Source organism: Rattus norvegicus, chromosome 1, assembly GCF_036323735.1.
Source record: "Rattus norvegicus strain BN/NHsdMcwi chromosome 1, GRCr8, whole genome shotgun sequence".
Lineage (NCBI taxonomy): Eukaryota > Metazoa > Chordata > Mammalia > Rodentia > Muridae > Rattus > Rattus norvegicus.
Window position 1 is genome coordinate 25,104,495 of NC_086019.1, and position 16,284 is coordinate 25,120,778.

Consider the following 16,284-nt stretch of genomic DNA (forward strand, 5'->3'; position numbering starts at 1 on the left):
ATGTACGCTGCTTACTAATAGCGCTTTTACATCTGGGAGCCAAACCACTGGTCACACCCCGACTATTCTACTTTACTTGCATGTCAAGTTGGCTTATGTAGTTTGTAAACTTAGTTTTGACTCGTATAGCTATAACTGGGGGGGTGGGGACCATCGTGCCAATGAGGGAGGGCTTTGAGAGTCGGTGGGGGTTTTGTTTGTTTTGTTTTTGCTTTTTAAAAAAACAACACATAAGTGGAGGGAACGGTATCAAAAAGATCTCAAAGGTCCTGTTTTAGATACCGAATGAAGTGAGTAGGTATACGAAACTCTTAACAATGAGGATATTTTCACTTGGAGTTAAAAAGGCTCATTTCAGGCATTATTTGAGAGAATGAAGTTCTAGTAACTGATGGAATTTGACTGAAATTTAAGGCCGAACCTTCACTAAGATCAAGTCTCCCATATAGCTATCATAAATTCTGAAGAGAGTCGTTTATTTTGGTGTATACTTTATTGTTATATAACCTAAAATTCTGGATGTTGAACAAGAAAAATGCGAATGCAAATAAAGTCTCTATTTGGTTCCTATTCCTTTTATAGCGAAGTCTGGTTGTATTAAAGAGTAAATATAGTTTGAAATATGAATTGTCTCTCACTTGATGCAAATTAGATGAATTATTTTGCACATTTAGTGATTAAGCCAGTCTATGCAATTATTAGCCCCACACAAATATAATAATCTGTTAACTGACTCTGCTCACATGGCATGCTGGACTACTGGCTAAAATGAGATCAGTGTGCCAGAAAGCGTTTGGATAAGCTTGGTGGCTTAGGGTTTCTACTGCTGTAATGAAACACCATGACCAAAAAGCAAATTGAGGAGGAAAGGATTCATTTAGCTTACACTTACAGATCATGATCCATGATTGGAGGAAATTAGGGCAGGAATTCAAACAGGGCAGGAACCTGGAGGCAGGAGCTGATGAGGAGGCCACGGAGGGATGCTGCTTACTGGATTGCTCCCTGTGGCATGTTCAGGGACACTATTCCTAGGAAAGCACCACCCACAATGGGCTAATAAAGGAGGCCTATTTCCAAGATGGCTGACTTCTTCCTCACTCTCCTCGCTTGTAATAAAAGCCTCTTCCGGCTTAAACTAAAGCTCTAGGCTGTTTCCTCCCACTGGCAGGCCCTCTTCTGATGGACTGACTCAACAAGTTCACCCCCTTTCCACAGTTGTGGACCAATCAGCCATCCTGTCTGTCTTCAAACTGACCAATCAGAAAGTAGAAATACTTTTCCCGGGCTTTGGACACTCCCAGGTCGGAGGTCTTTTTTCTCTGTTGTGTCTGCACATGTCTTTACTTCCTCATCCTTGATAAATACCTCTCTTCAACTGTCTGCAATGCCGATGCTTGCATTTTCTCTGCTGCTACCTGTTGTACTTAAGATATTTCCTGCTTTTTATTTGTTTAACCAGCGGGGAAAATTAACCCAATCAAGACCCCTAGATGGTATCATGATAAGACTCCTAGACCGTGTCATTTCAAGACCCCTAGATTGTATCATTTCTACATTCATTTTGGCATATTGTCCCCGTTAAGTATAGTCAATCACTGATCCAGTGATATGTTCCAGATAAGATATCACAGCGATTTTATCATGAAAAGACGAATGTCAACAAGGTAATTCTTTTTAAAACCCACTTTGTTCACTTTTAAGAAAAATGTCACCAGCTCCTTTAGTTCCAGCAGTAGGGAGGCAAAGGCGGGTGGAGCTCTGTGATTTCAAAATCAGTCTGCTCTATCTGGCGACTTACAGAACAGCCAGTGCTAAGTAGAAAGAAGAGAGACCCTGTCTCAAATAAATAAGGAAATAAATAAATAATAGGAAAAGTAAATCAATGTCCAACTCTGAAGAACCATAGCTTGTCAGTTGATGTTTCCGATGCTAACAGCATTCCATGGAGGAATGCCAAGTACACCTTCAGAGTCCATCTCACACAGGTGTCTTTGAGAAAACCAGTCACGAAGCTTCAGTAGGTTGCAGAGGAACCTTCTGGACACCTTACTGTGCCATTCAGATCAGAGCACTGCCTTCAAAGGCTGAGACGTCTGAAATTAACACTGACTTCCTTAGGAAGGTTTTGGGTGAAGTTTGAGTTTCTTCCTTCTCTTTCCTTCACATTGCAGGGAAGGGGCGGCGTAATGGTGGCACCTTCTAGTGCCACTGCATGATCTCTTGCGACAGGCCAAGGTGCTCCAGCTTCTCACCAGCATCAGTGCAAATGTCATACAATGAGAACAGGAAGTCATGAAAGATGTTGTGATCGCACAGCCTTCTCAGAGGATCTTGGAGATTTCTGTGGTTTGCTAGACTTGAGTGTGACAACTGCTATTTGACACAGGGGAGGAAGCTTTAAATAAGAAGAGGAAGATACCTAAAATAGAAAATGTAGAAATACTGCCAACTTTAAAAATTCTTTTCTTGGCAAATTGCTCTACAAACTCTTGAAATGTCTTTGTTTCATTAATTCATTAATCCATTTTTGCAAGGACATTAACTGGTCACTTGTCATGCTTCTGATCTTGGGTTGTGGACACAAATCTAAGCTGGAGTTCTGTGACTTCAATGAATCTACAATCTAGAAGGGAGAAGATGGTAAGCGAACTCCTGTAGACAAAGGAGTTCTAATAATTAGTAAAACTAACACAAGAAAATAGACAGCTTAGCCTCAGGATACCATGGAAAAGTTCTGTGGTTTTTCATCCGTGGGTCACAGCCTCTTTGGGGAAACTCAAACAGTGCTTTGACAGGAGTTGGCTAAGACCATAGGAAAACATAGATATTAACACATTACAGCTAACAGCAGGAGCAGAATTACAGTTATGAAGTAGCAACGAAAATAATTTTATGGCTTTTTTGTGGGTATCAATGTGGATGATGTAACAGTTTGTGTGGCTTCTTTGTTGGAAAGGAAAAGATTTATTATCTCAAGAGATAAAACCAGAGTGTCATGACCCATAAATAACCTCGACTAGGTCAGACTTTCAGGAGAGGAATAGTTTGCTGCTTCCCTTCAACAGCTCTCTGTAGGGAGCAGAGGAAACCCCAAGTATGTGACACGCTGAGTGGATGTGTATTGTTGACACGGGCACAGCCATGCCAAGGATTCTAATGTCTCAGCCCTATAGGAATGGCAATCTGGAAAGCTTTCCTCTGCAAGCCGAGAGAGAGAGAGAGAGAGAGAGAGAGAGAGAGAGAGAGAGAGAGAGAGAGAGGGAGAGAGAGAGAAACCCAGTGGGAACAGAAACTAGAAACTGCAGCTGAGACTGCTCGCCTTACAGAGGACTCCTACAGACTAGCCAACCCCACCTCCAAGATATACCTAATCAAAACCCCGAGGTCTGTCTTGTGTTAGTAGTAGGTACCACTCCACCAGAGGGTTCACATCCTGCCCAATCTCAGTTTTTCTGAACACATTCATTCCCAGTCAAGTTGTATTGTAGTAACCAGCTCTCAAAATCCTTTGGACAGAAGAGCTATGTTGATCTCTGGTCTTACACATCAAACTACACATTAAACAGACTACAACCTGTTTAACTCTTTGGTGGATTATTCTCCTCTCTGCACCATTGTTAATGAAAGCATCTAATGGACAAATTCCAGCCAGGTATGGAGATGCTTATCTCCCTATATAGTCCCCTGAAATCCTTGTGGGCTATCGTGGTGTTCAGTCCCTGTGTTAACTTGGAACATTTGTTGGTTTGGTAGGATTCACATTAAAGTCAGAACACTCTTCATTCTCTGTAAGTAGTGCGAGTGGGTCTTATCTGATCAACTAATAAAATAAAATAAAAACGGAAACAAGAAGGACTTTATTAGATAGTTCTTTTGGGTCTTAAGCCCATATTCCAGATTTAGATTTTCCAGCCTCCATACTTAATGAACCAAATCATTATAGATAAGTTATTCTCTACTCATGAAATAGGCCAACTCAAGTCAAATTAATTATATTATATGGGATTATATAATTATATTGCTATATATATAATGATTATATGGGAAGAGTTTCTACGGCAGGGGAAGCTCAGTTCCTGGGCTGGAAAGTTCAGGGGGGAGGGTGGGGGATTTGAGCCGTGTGCTGTCACAGGTAGGGACTGAGGGATGCTGGGACAGCCTGGAGTCCAGATCTCTTTTGGTATGTTAAATATGGACCTCAGCTGCTTGTCCTGGGTCTGAAACCTAACAGTTGTAATGAGGAGTAGCAAACAGACAAATCCTCCAGTTGTTCTGCTTCTTAGGAGAACACCAGCTAGTTCGACTATTATGTTGATGGTTCCCTGGGACCTGACTTGGGAGCCTCTAGATGTGAGATGCTGTTACCTCCTACTGGTCCTCGAGTTTTAATCCAAAGGTGGTTGCTAATTCACTCCAGATTTCTCTGAATACCTTTTTATTTTTTGCAACACATATCCTTAGAACACAGAGGTTCTTAGTCTCTGTGTATTCTCATCATTGGGGCTTAAGGAGAAAATTCCAAGGTCACCAGAAAAGTCCCATTTAATGTAGACTGAAACCTTCTCCAGAAGATTAAAGAAAAAAAAAACAACAAAAAAACAGATGATACAATAGTTTGTGCACTTTCTTTGTTGGAAGGAAAAAAATATTTAATACCTCAAGAGATGAGGCCAGAGTCTCATGACCCAGGGATGATACAGAAATAAAGATATTAAGACTCTTGCATAACTTCCTCCTTTACAAATTAGATTTTAACCAGAGCACAGAGAAGCTTGACATTGGAAAATCACAAGACCATAGCTGCCCATGATGACTGCAGTACAGAGAAAGGATTCAGGATTCCACATGGCCTTACCCACTACCTGGGCAGACCTTTGGAATATTGCTTTTGTCTCTGCCTCTTTCTTGGACCCTGTAATCTTTTCCTACTATCTAGCTGATTTTCTGTAGATATTTTAGTGCAAAGTCTCAGAAGAGAGGACAGGATTGGCCCAACTCAGCACCATCATTCCCAGAGGACCCTGCTCTTTGTGTCAGATCTCTTCTCAGGCTGTGGCCAGACATCGTCATCCACGTTTGGGCGAGGAGTGCACCAAGTCCAATTAGCTATAGTTAGCTCAGCACTTTAGAGCAAGATTTTGCTACCCATACCTATGAAACTTCTAAGGGTGACTTCCCAAGTACCTGTGGGTTTCTGAAGAGACCACGAGGCATGGCTAACATGCTAGGTGTGGTGAACACTATAAATATATGCTTTAATATAATGGTGGACCTTAGTCAAAAAACAAAGACAAAATCCTTTACTTCTTCTTTGAAGAACCATTTCTTTTTTAATGTATTACTCACCTCCCTTCTATTAGTATACTTAGACTGTGAAACTAAAATCCCACAAGGTAGGTGCTTAAAGCATAGGATTTCTTTTTTTCAGGTTCTGGAGTCTGGGAAATCCAAGGTCATGGTGCTGTCTGATGTTATTCAGTTCCGTAATGAAGACTCTCTGCTTGCATGAAGATGGCTGCATTCTCTGTCTTCACATAGCAGACAGTGAGAAACGAGAGTTTTGTTGTCTCTCATTCATCATCATGAAGGCTCTACTTCATGACCTCATTCATCTAAACCTAAATACCTTTCCAGAGTCCATCTCAAAACAAGCATATTGTCAGTGATGGAGCCCACACCTATTTTGTGTGTTGTAGGGAAGGGGAGACTCAACTTGGTCTGCACCGTTCTTTCCCTATTCTAATGTCTCTTCCTCCTGAGGTCCACTGCACACTCTGACCATCTCATTTCATGTCAAGGCATCTTTCTCTTCCATCTCTTTTATTTGCTCAGAATTCTGTGCTCTATGGTAGGAACAAATGGAACTAGTGGAATGTCAAGCCCAAAGGTTCAAGGAGAAAGACTACAAACCCAACCATCATGGCCAAATTAATTAAAGCAAGTAATTAATTAAAACAAGCCTTTTTATCTGTGTACACAAGCTGCCTCCCCCCAAGGTGGTATTTGAGAGGTCATCCTTAGACATGAGGAAGACAAGATTTTTATACTTCAAGGGTAGGTGGTTTCCAAATGGAGATTTTGCAGGGAAAATAGGTGGAGTTAGAGAAGCAGGACGAAAAAAGTGGTCATAACAAAGTTGTCATAATAACCTTTTGAAACAAAGACAGGGTTGCAAGATGGTCATTACAACTCTTTGAAACAAAGACGTGATTGCAAGGTGCTCTTAAGGTAGTCATAACAACAGGTGGTCATAACAACCTTTGGAAATAAAGGTATGGTTGCCATTCCTGGAGCAGACAACACAGAGATATTTGTAGTTAAGGCTACAGGTGAGGTACATCCTACTCTTTGAGCAACAGAGGTTTAATCATGAGTAGGAATAAGCCTAGTTTGTTTTTGCTGTAAGGTAGTTTGGAAGCCTAAGATGGAGGTCGGCTAAGTTCACATTGTAGATATTCCTGCAACTATAGCACGACTCAAGAACCAGAAAATCTCAAGTGACTGGTGTGCTGAGAATGTGATGGGTAGCTTTAAATATTCTCATGTAAATAGCCTCTGAGTTTATTAAAGTACAGAGTATGTACAGGGTGAGTCGTAGGGAAGCTAAGAAAATCAAAAGGCTAAGTATTACTTACCAATATAGCTGGAAACAACCAGAAAACTAGTGGGGTCCCATGGTTAATGAGAACTCATAACAGCGACTGATGTGTATTTGTGTGAACGACCCTCAAACAATACAATGGGCATTTCACCTTTTCTATTATCTTCTCTTTTAACCTATTTTAAGGTTAAAAAAATCTCCTTTCCAGATCAGCTATCAGAAACGTTCAGTCAAACATCAAAGCCCCATTTCACTTGTAAAGCAAACAACCAAAGTTGGCCAGCAAATTACTATTTTGGATATTGTTAATTGGAGTCTTTGCACACATTTCTTCAAGGTTTAAAGTTACTATACATAGACCAAGAGATTGTTCTGGGTCATTTGCATAGTTGAAGAGCTATCCAGGGTGTCCGTTATGTATACCACAAGGAAAGCTGTTAGGCTCTCACAGACAGCATTTGGCACGCTCTCCTCAAGTTCCCATTGCCTCTGTGAAATTCAGAGGGACCCAAAAAGAGCATATTTCACACTGTTATTGGTGCTCTTTGTACTGCCTTGTGCTTTTAGAAGCGAGATTATAGATTCATTTTCATAGACTTGTAAACTTTATTTTTAATTTTTAAGAGTGGTAGCTAAGAATATATAGGCTCTGATTTAGATGAGTTGGGACTGCACCACAATATTTGGCGCCCTTGGAAACGTGTTTCATCGTTAGCATCTCTCTGCGCCTGGGTTTCTTCACAGATTAGATTGGGATCATGCTGGTCTGGTGAAATGGTTATGGGATCAGGGACAATGGGGTATGTCAAGTGTCCGGCACATGGCAAGCACTCCATACATTGTTATTTGGATAAGGGCAGCAGCCAGCTGTTTACATTTAAAGGGCATTCACATTCTCTGAGCTTGCTGTGGCTTGAAAGCCTTCTTTCCTGCCTGGTGGCCGACTTTCCCTTTCCTCATTGTTCTAAGAATACTTGTGCATATGGGCTATTGTAAATAGTAACAATTGTTTGGCTGTTCCATGAGGCAGGAGAGCCCTTCCTGGAGCCTGGCTGACAGAGCTGTCTGTCTGCCCTGTCTAGCTGCTCAAGGGCTGGAGACAAGGCCCAGTGTGCTCACTTCCTCCCCAGGACAAGAACAGTGTCCCTAACCAAAATAGAGTCTTCTTCCAAACACTACCCAGAATAGACACAAAGGAAAGAAGGGTAAAAGCCCACTGTAGGGCTTACTAAGGTAGAATTTTCCACCAGCTATATCCAATAATAGGTAACAGAGTGTATGAGCCATTTTATGCCAATTCCAGCTTATAAATGGAGTAATATGCTACGTGGTCCTGTTTTAATTAATTCAACGCTGGTATTTTATCTTTTAAGCCCGGAGGGCTGCATTTGTAAATAAAGATAACATAGTCAAAAGGCCTAATATCTAAATAATCATGGGGTTGAGGAGAAAAATCAGTTAACGTGTGTGTGTGTGTGTGTGTGTGTGTGTGTGTGTGTGTGTGTGTGTGTGTGTGTGTGAACATAGGGATAGACATGTTACAGTAAGCATGTGGAGGTCAGTAGACCACTTAGGTATTGGTGGCCTTGCTTTCCACATTGACAGACATAGGGTCTCCCAGTGGCATATGGCTGGCTAGGTGGTCCCCAGACTCCTGGACACTCTCCTGTTTCTACTGCCCATCTTGCCATAGGAGAGTTAGGATTATAGACACATACTACTGTGTCTAGCTCAAAGTTGCAGTCCTCACACCTTCATAGCAAGGACCTTACCCACTGAGCCATGTCCTCAGCCTAGACAAGGCCAGTCAGATTCTAATCTAGTATAAGTGCAACTCATTGATTCTATTATTTGACAAGATTTGAAGGGTGCCATTTTAATGACTTCTCAGACATTGAAAGAGAGGCTGCTGCGAAAGAATATATGATGTTCATTGTTATGTATACAATATAAAATATACCAGCACTCAGCTTGGGATAATTGGCCATGTGTGTACAAGAAGATAACCTTTATCTCAGGGGATTCCCAAAAGGAAAGTCCAGAAATATTAAGGAACTAAACAGAAACAAGAAAAACTGTGGAGGTGTTTGAAGACACTTGTGTAAATATTGGATGAGGGAAAGCTTTCGTTGGCAGGATATAAAATTTAAGATAAAGTTTTGAATGCATTTCACAAAAATTCCTCATAGTCTTGAGTGTGATGTATGTAGCACATGAAGCAAAATTGGGGAGGGGTAGAAGTTGGTTAAATGAAACTGTATAATTTGAGTTTAGCATGGAGGACAAATGATTTTCTAGGAGAAAATCTTTAGAACATACAGGATAATGACCTAGTGTCCCTGATACAGTATAGGCACTTTTAAATTAATTAGAAAATGACAGATGTGTCGGGGCACCTCACAACACAGGAATGCAAGGACCTGAAAACATAAGAGATGTTTGCTGATGATACTGTGATCAGAAAAACAAAAGTTGGGTCACTTGGAGGGAGGGACCGCTACTCTACCAGAATGATATGAGTCTACCCCTTGTTGTGATGAAACTTGGGGGCGGTAGTCCCTCTAGAGATCTTTAATAGCCCTAGAGATCGCTCAAAATTAGCTTTAGCCCCAAAATAATCTAGCTCTCTTCAAAATGTAAAAATATCTATCACTGTTCCTATAATCTCAGTTGAGGACAACTACAGGACAGAACTCACAGTACGATGTAAAACACCTGCACGAAGATGCCTGTCAAAGGTGAGGGGAGATGTGTGCAGCTTGAGAGGAGACAAGAATGCATTTCAAGGAAAGCTTCCAGTGTGGGAAATGAGCCTGGGATGAGGAGCCTGGTGCCAATAGCCACTAGCACATTCTGAGGAAGTGGGAAAGCCCAGTTAGCTTGGTGGCTTCTAAACATCTAAGGAAAGTTGGACCTCAAATCTGAGTGAAGTCTCGGGAAGCCCGCGGGTGGCGCTGTGGTGGGTGGCATCATGCACAGCCTTGGGCAATGAGGCCAGCATTGGCATAGCCCAAGCATGACACAGAAGCTCTGAGACCATCTCCCATCGCTTACAACAGAGGCCGATGTGTTTGGGACCAGTGGATAACACCTAGACAAGATGTGTCAGCTTGGTCATGGTTACTAAGGTTCCTCATACTCCCAGTCAATTTCCCAGCTCCGTATAAACACTTCATATGAGAAACGTATGTTTCCAAATGAATGAAGCCAGACTCTGCATGTAACTAATGAGATGGAGTCTCAAACAAGCACCAATTACATCTAAATGAGTTTAAATCTCTCGCTCATGAGCTGTGCACTTAACCCAGCCCCATGAGCTTCTGTGTATTTGGTGTGCGGATGATTAAAGGAGAACTGTCAGGAGACGTTTGCTTCTCTCTAGGAACAAAGGCCGTGAAGGAGAACAAACCCTGGGTTCACTCAAGTCATTTTGTAGCACTACAGTAATCCCTGTGGGTAGGCGTCACTCTGTATGTAATTGACAGCTATGGCACCGCTTTAGAAATCAGTTTGAAGTGGGCGATGGCAATTACAGTTAAAGATGCCTAGTTAGGGCCAACAATAAGTATCTTGAGACCTCGGTTTATACTATGAAGGGCGTAAGTGCCTCGTTCTCCCAATACTCTCAAAACAGTAGATTTCCTGTTCTTTGAAATAGGAAACTAGGCACTAAGGAAAAAGCTGTTGTTGTAAAAAACCTAGAATAAGTAAAGATTCTTTCTAACTTGGTATTCACAAGGTGAGGTGATCAAAACAGTCAAAACAGACTTGTTCTAATAAATGGGGTTTCATTATCAATCTTATGTCTGGAGAAAATTCCCTTTAAACTGGAATATATTTAATTCTTTGTCCTTTTCATACAATGTGTCATTATTATCCTTCTCTTAACATCTCCAGATCTACCCCACCCCCAAATCCCCCCGATTTTGTGTGCACATGTATGTATGTATAATATATATATATGTGTGTGTGTGTGTGTGTGTGTGTGTGTGTGTGTGTGTGTGTGTAATGTATAACCCACCAAGTTCAGTTTCTGTTTCTCATGTGTTCCTTCTTTTCTACATGACCTTGGGCAAGATGTTTTAAACACTCTGGACTAGCCTATACCTTTAAAGCAGAAGTTCCCAAGCATGGCCATATATTAGAATCCGATGAAGACTCGAGTGGTAGGGATTCCATACCCTAAGCAGTCACGCCTTCAAAAGACACGTCCAGGAACGCTCACAGTGGCAGTGTTTGAAATAATGCCAAGACTGGAAAGGATCCGAATGGTCAGCACAAAGAGGATGAGTAAAGAGAGACACTTCAGCGTGCTCAGAAGAGAAGACACCACGGAGCAGAGGTTTAACCAACTCCTGTAAGCAATAGCAATTCTACCGTCTGCACGGTCTCAGTAACAAATGATCTGCCATCAGACCACAAAGCTGCTATTGACAATATTAAAATGAACTACGCTGACAATGTTTGCACTAAAACTGTACAGAACAAAAGCTTCAGCCTATATATGTGTGTACATATATGTATGTGTATATGTATCTACACACACATATGTACACACACACACACACACACACACACATATATATATATATATATATATATATATATATATATATATATATATATAACTACATAAAGTAACATGGCTAGATGTCACAAACATACTTCTTGGGAGAGAAACTAGATACAGAAGAATATATACTGTATGATTCCTTGATCTACCTTTCAGAAATAGACAAGGGTGTGCCATGAAACTAATATTTAGAACATAGTGCTTCTCCTGGGAGAGTGACTGTTCCTAGGATAAGACCCAAGATGTTTTCAGAGTGGGATTGCTGTATTAATCCGAAACTGTTCGCCTTTAAATTTTACACTTAGAAGATTGTCACTTCCCCCTGATGTATGGTTTATATCAATGGAATGTTAACAAACAACTAGTCCATAGTTTCCTTCTGTGCAATCAGAGTTAAGTTGGTATAGGGTGTGGCCTGAGTTCTCACTTAATTCAGCCTTCAGGAGGTCAAGGACTTGCTCAAGGTTGTAGGACTGGAGATGAGATAGTCTCCCTCAGAGTTCCGTGCTGTGTACGGGGTGAGTCAGCAAGGGCCCAGCTTCTGCCCTTCAAAACTCATGGAGAATTCACTTGAGGGAACTATAGCTGCACTCCAGATGTGCGCCTACTCTGATGTCTACACAGGCACTTCTGTCTTCTCATTAGGTTCTGTCACCTGGGAGGGACCCTGTCGCGTGCCTAGCAGGGTGTTAGAAGAGCTAAGAAAACGCCAAGGCCCTTTGGAATCTGAGCTGGGGCACAGAGACCATTCTAGCAAGTTCTTTCTTGCTCCATGCCTAGTTTAGTATAGGTCTAGGGGGCACAGCCTGATTCGGGGCCTCGAACAGTTATCATCTTCTTACAGCTTTGCAACTTACTGTCAAATTATTGAACTTCCTAATTTCTATTTTTTCCCCCTTATCTGTAAAGCGAGCATAGAATCTACCTGAACGGTAAGGTCCCCACCCTTCCCGAATATAGCAGCTTAACCAAACAAATACTCTTCACAGTGCCAAATTTGATATACAAAGCACTATTAAGACTGTTCAAGGACTCACCTATTTAAGCTTGTCACAAAGGAAGTTTCATTTATAACTTATTTTATAATGAGGAAAACGGGAATCAAAGAATTTAAAGGAGGTCTGTAGTTCTTTCTGCTACAACAGTGAGGATTCCTGGCAACGGTCACTCAATCTGTCCACGAAGGGGACTGAATAGAAATGAACTCTGCACATTTTTTTCCCTTCAAAGCGCTGTGAATTGGAGCTGCAGCCTGGCTGGGGGTGTAGCTCAGTGGTGGAGTGCTTACTTAACATACATAAGGCCCTCAATTCCATCTTGGCACTGCAGAAACAAAATAAACACACAAAATCATGCAGGCCACACGGCCACCAGTGACCTGGACAGCTGCCTTCACTTTTGCTGGCAGGGTGCACTCCCTGGATTTGATAACTCTTCTTCAGCTTCCCCTAGGTTGATGAATTTTCTATTCTCTATGCATCTTGGATACTTGAGGCAAATGGAAAATAAATTCAATTATTGTAGCAAAACTTTGTGGAAAACTTCCAATAATATGGTTTTAAAGAAATATTTAAAATGTACATGTTAAAGAGTCAACCAGCTGGATCTTCCTTATACGTGCTGCCCCGTGAGTTCTCTTTTTGCCTTTGCTCTGGGAACACCTCACTCATCCCTACTACACCCTCAGGAGACCACCATCGAATCTGACCTGACTCGAATCCCCCAATCTACCCAGAACCAAGGTCATCCCTTTCCCAGTGGTGAGCCAGACACACCTGTTATCTAGTCTGATTGACAGCTAATACTGAATTTCCTACAGATTGAACAGTGAGGTTGGCAACATGTCTACCAGTGTCAGAGCTGGGAAAATACAATCCCTCCTTTATTTGAGACATTTTCCTTCAAAGGCAAATGACACTGAGTATCTGATATAGAAGTCAATTGCCCAACCAGTACACTTGGAAAAGCCTGACAAATTCACAGTGTAAAGTGACATTTGTTTCTGTTTTACCCAACTCTTCTGTTATTTGCTCACATCCTAATGCTCAGTTGATCTTTAAGGGAGAATGAATTTTGTTTGAGCCATCTTCAAAACACGAAATGCAAAGGTTAATTTTCATGAGCCAACATTTTTCTCTTGAGGCAAGGCCTAGCAGAATTGGGGAATGACATTAAAATCCGTTATTACAATATGTGAGCTGCATATTGGAAACATTAGGTTTTAAAAACAAACCATAAACACCACTGTTCATCTTGGAAGGCGCAGTATTCGGTAGGTCGAAAGATTTAGTGTTCCCGTAATAGGAGTTTAGAATTCCAAAACACAGAGAAATTGTCATTTTTGCTTTGTTTAGCTTGGTTTTGTTCCAGGAAGTTAGGAGACATTGAGCCAGACAGCATAGATGACAGGCCATGATGTGAAGTCTTCCTCTCTGTGAGACAGGAAATGGTCTACCCCTGCATAGGACTCCCCACAATGCTTGGTCTTTCTTTGGCACATCCATTTGCTTCTCTCTGTTTATTCTATGGACGGTGCACAGATCAGACAGGGAGGAAGCTACAGCTACGGGACAATACGACTCAGCACAAGTTTCTGTCACGTTATCCAGGAACCATGAAAATGCATGTAAACTATTTTATGAGAAGACCCTTAGTATAAACTGATCTTACTATAGCAGCTTTACAAAGGATCCAGGAAAAAGCTGCTGTCACGTCGCACACAGACACACACGTACACACAGACACACTCAGACACACATACACGTACACATACAGCTTTATATGATTTTTCCAGGGGATGCCATTTCGGGGGACAAAGCAACCACTAGAAATAAATTTTACCACTGAATATATTTCAGTCCTGTGTCTTCTGGTCTCTCATTTTAGTGGAGCACACTTTCTGGTTTAGCTTAGAAATATATCCAAAAGGCCCCTGACTGGATTATGAGGGCTCTGACCTTATCTACTGATCAGCTGATAGGTTTATGATTATTAGAGAGGCAGAAACTTAGCTGGGGCCCAGTTGGGGGGAGTAGATTCTTGGGGGATGCCTCATTTTCTCAGGTTTATTCATTCCGAATTCTCCATGGCCCAGAAGCAATGGAAACTGAGTTGCTGGAAACACAGTGCTGAATTGTCACACAGATTGGAGACAGTTTACACTTTCCCAATGCAAAGAGTGTTTCTAAACAACCCAAGGCCGGGATCATCACATACTGAGAGTGCTGCATGTAGAATTACTTAAGAGGGGATGCCTTTGGGTACCCTGAAAGGTCATTCTAGGGTGGCTTTGATATTGAGATCCCAAGATGTGATATAGGGATGGATGAGAGTGGTCCAGGCAGATGTCAAACTTATTATCCTTATGCTCTTTGAGTGCTTGGGCTACAGGTGTTTGTCACCACATCCATGTAGCAAACACGTTTCTGTCTCTCTATTGCATCTGCATATGGCTTTATAAAGAAATGTCCAGCTTCTGCCCGGTTACCTTCCACGAAGTTATAGATATATGAGAAAACATGCCAAGACATGAAGTCTTCATGTTATAAAATAAATATTCAGTTTTGCTTCCATTTATTTTGCTTCCATTGTGCCATAAAACGTTGTTTTACAGATCATGAGGCAATGTTGATAGTCTGACAGGCACTTGAATATAAAACGAGTTATCCCTGAAAGAAACACAGAAACCAGAAAACATGGGAGAAGTCCTGCCCATGACTACCTATATCATATGAGGTCAGGAAGGACACAAAGATCATTTACAAGACAATCGCCCTTCAATTTGTCTTTAAAATGGATCATAAGTGATGGGGAAATAGACAGTGAATGAAATTTGGTTGGATATCATAGAAGCTATAATTACCAAAGAGCCTTTCCCTTATTAAATTCTCTGGACCTTATGTTACAAGATGGCATCCTCTAAATGATTCTCTCCATGAAACCCAAGCACTGGTGACAAAATGAAAACCCACAAAAGTCTCAAGGCCAAAACCCTTGTACGTTTTGAACATGAAGCTCAGATCTGCAGTTTTAATGCTCCTGGAAGAGTCATCTTAAAAATAGGACACCTTAAAAAAAATTCCCTGTTTTCAGACATAAGCCTATTCATTCTCACAGGATTGTTAACTTTTCCAAATGTCTGTCAGTCTTTAGGAAAAAAGAACAACAGATCAAGAACTTGCAAAATAATGTGTCAGAACCTGGGATTCAGAAAAAGAACAGACGCACACAGCTCCTAGAATGGCCTGGGACGGACCCAACTGAGGCTCGAATGGGCAGCTTTCGAAGTGGATGGTTTCTCTGCAGGAGCTGCCTGTGAATTCTCTCGAAAGTGAGCGAGAACCCAGGTCTTTCTTGAGATATTCAAAGCCTGAAGTACTCTTCTGTTGGGGAGGGAAGTACGCAGTGTCAGGCTACACATCCTGATCAATCATTTTGATAAACAGAAACCTTTCTCTGAAATAAACGCATCAGGAAACTTAGGGAAGAGCTAGACCTGTCTATTAAATTATATTTCAAGTAATTGAATTAAATGAATGGTAGAAGATTAGGCACACAACCAGCTCTAATCAATCTCCTGAGGTCAGTCTGTCCTAACCTTGGGCAAACGACAGAGGTGGTTATTTGTGGAATGGATTCTATGAGACTCACATTTTCCCTGCCTCCAACTCCCATCTGCGGGTCTTGAAAGCCTACAGATTCAGGTGAGAAAAACTAAGTGACTTACCCCAGAGGACAATACCATGAAGTCTGCAGCCACTGAAGACAGCACCTCACGACACCCAGAAACATTGGCTTTTATGCAGGTGTAAACTTGTTGTTTCTTAAGGGTCCACAAGGACAGTTTCTCAGAGGACTGAGTGACTGGGTAAGTTAATACAGAAGCTCTGAGTATGCTATTGACGTTAGCTTACTAAATAGTCAAAGCTGGTAGAGTCAAAGCTCACATACAAACAAATTCACAATGTAGTCTGTAGTCGCCAAGAATTAAGATGTAATCTAAGGCTTTTTCATCAAAACGTAGAATGAATAGTGTTTTTGGGAAAAGGCACCCATCTAAAACACAAAGCAGGGCCTTTTCTCAGCCAGCTATGGAAAAAGCACTTGT

The 16,284-nt window shown here is 41.5% G+C and overlaps 1 protein-coding gene across 18 annotated transcripts in view; it reads right to left on the bottom strand.

The window, feature by feature from the left end:
* 1700020N01Rikl (RIKEN cDNA 1700020N01 gene like) overlaps window positions 1-16,284 on the bottom strand; it is a 133,155-nt gene that overhangs the window by 23,191 nt on the left and 93,680 nt on the right. For 15 of the 18 annotated variants that reach the window (XR_010062824.1, XR_005497687.2, XR_005497666.2 and 12 more), the window contains one exon: window positions 893-2,626. The exons of the other annotated variants lie outside the window; for them this stretch is intronic. The gene's annotated coding sequence lies outside the window, so the exon portion shown is untranslated. The remainder of the gene's footprint in view (window positions 1-892; window positions 2,627-16,284) is intronic. 18 annotated transcript variants of the gene reach the window in all.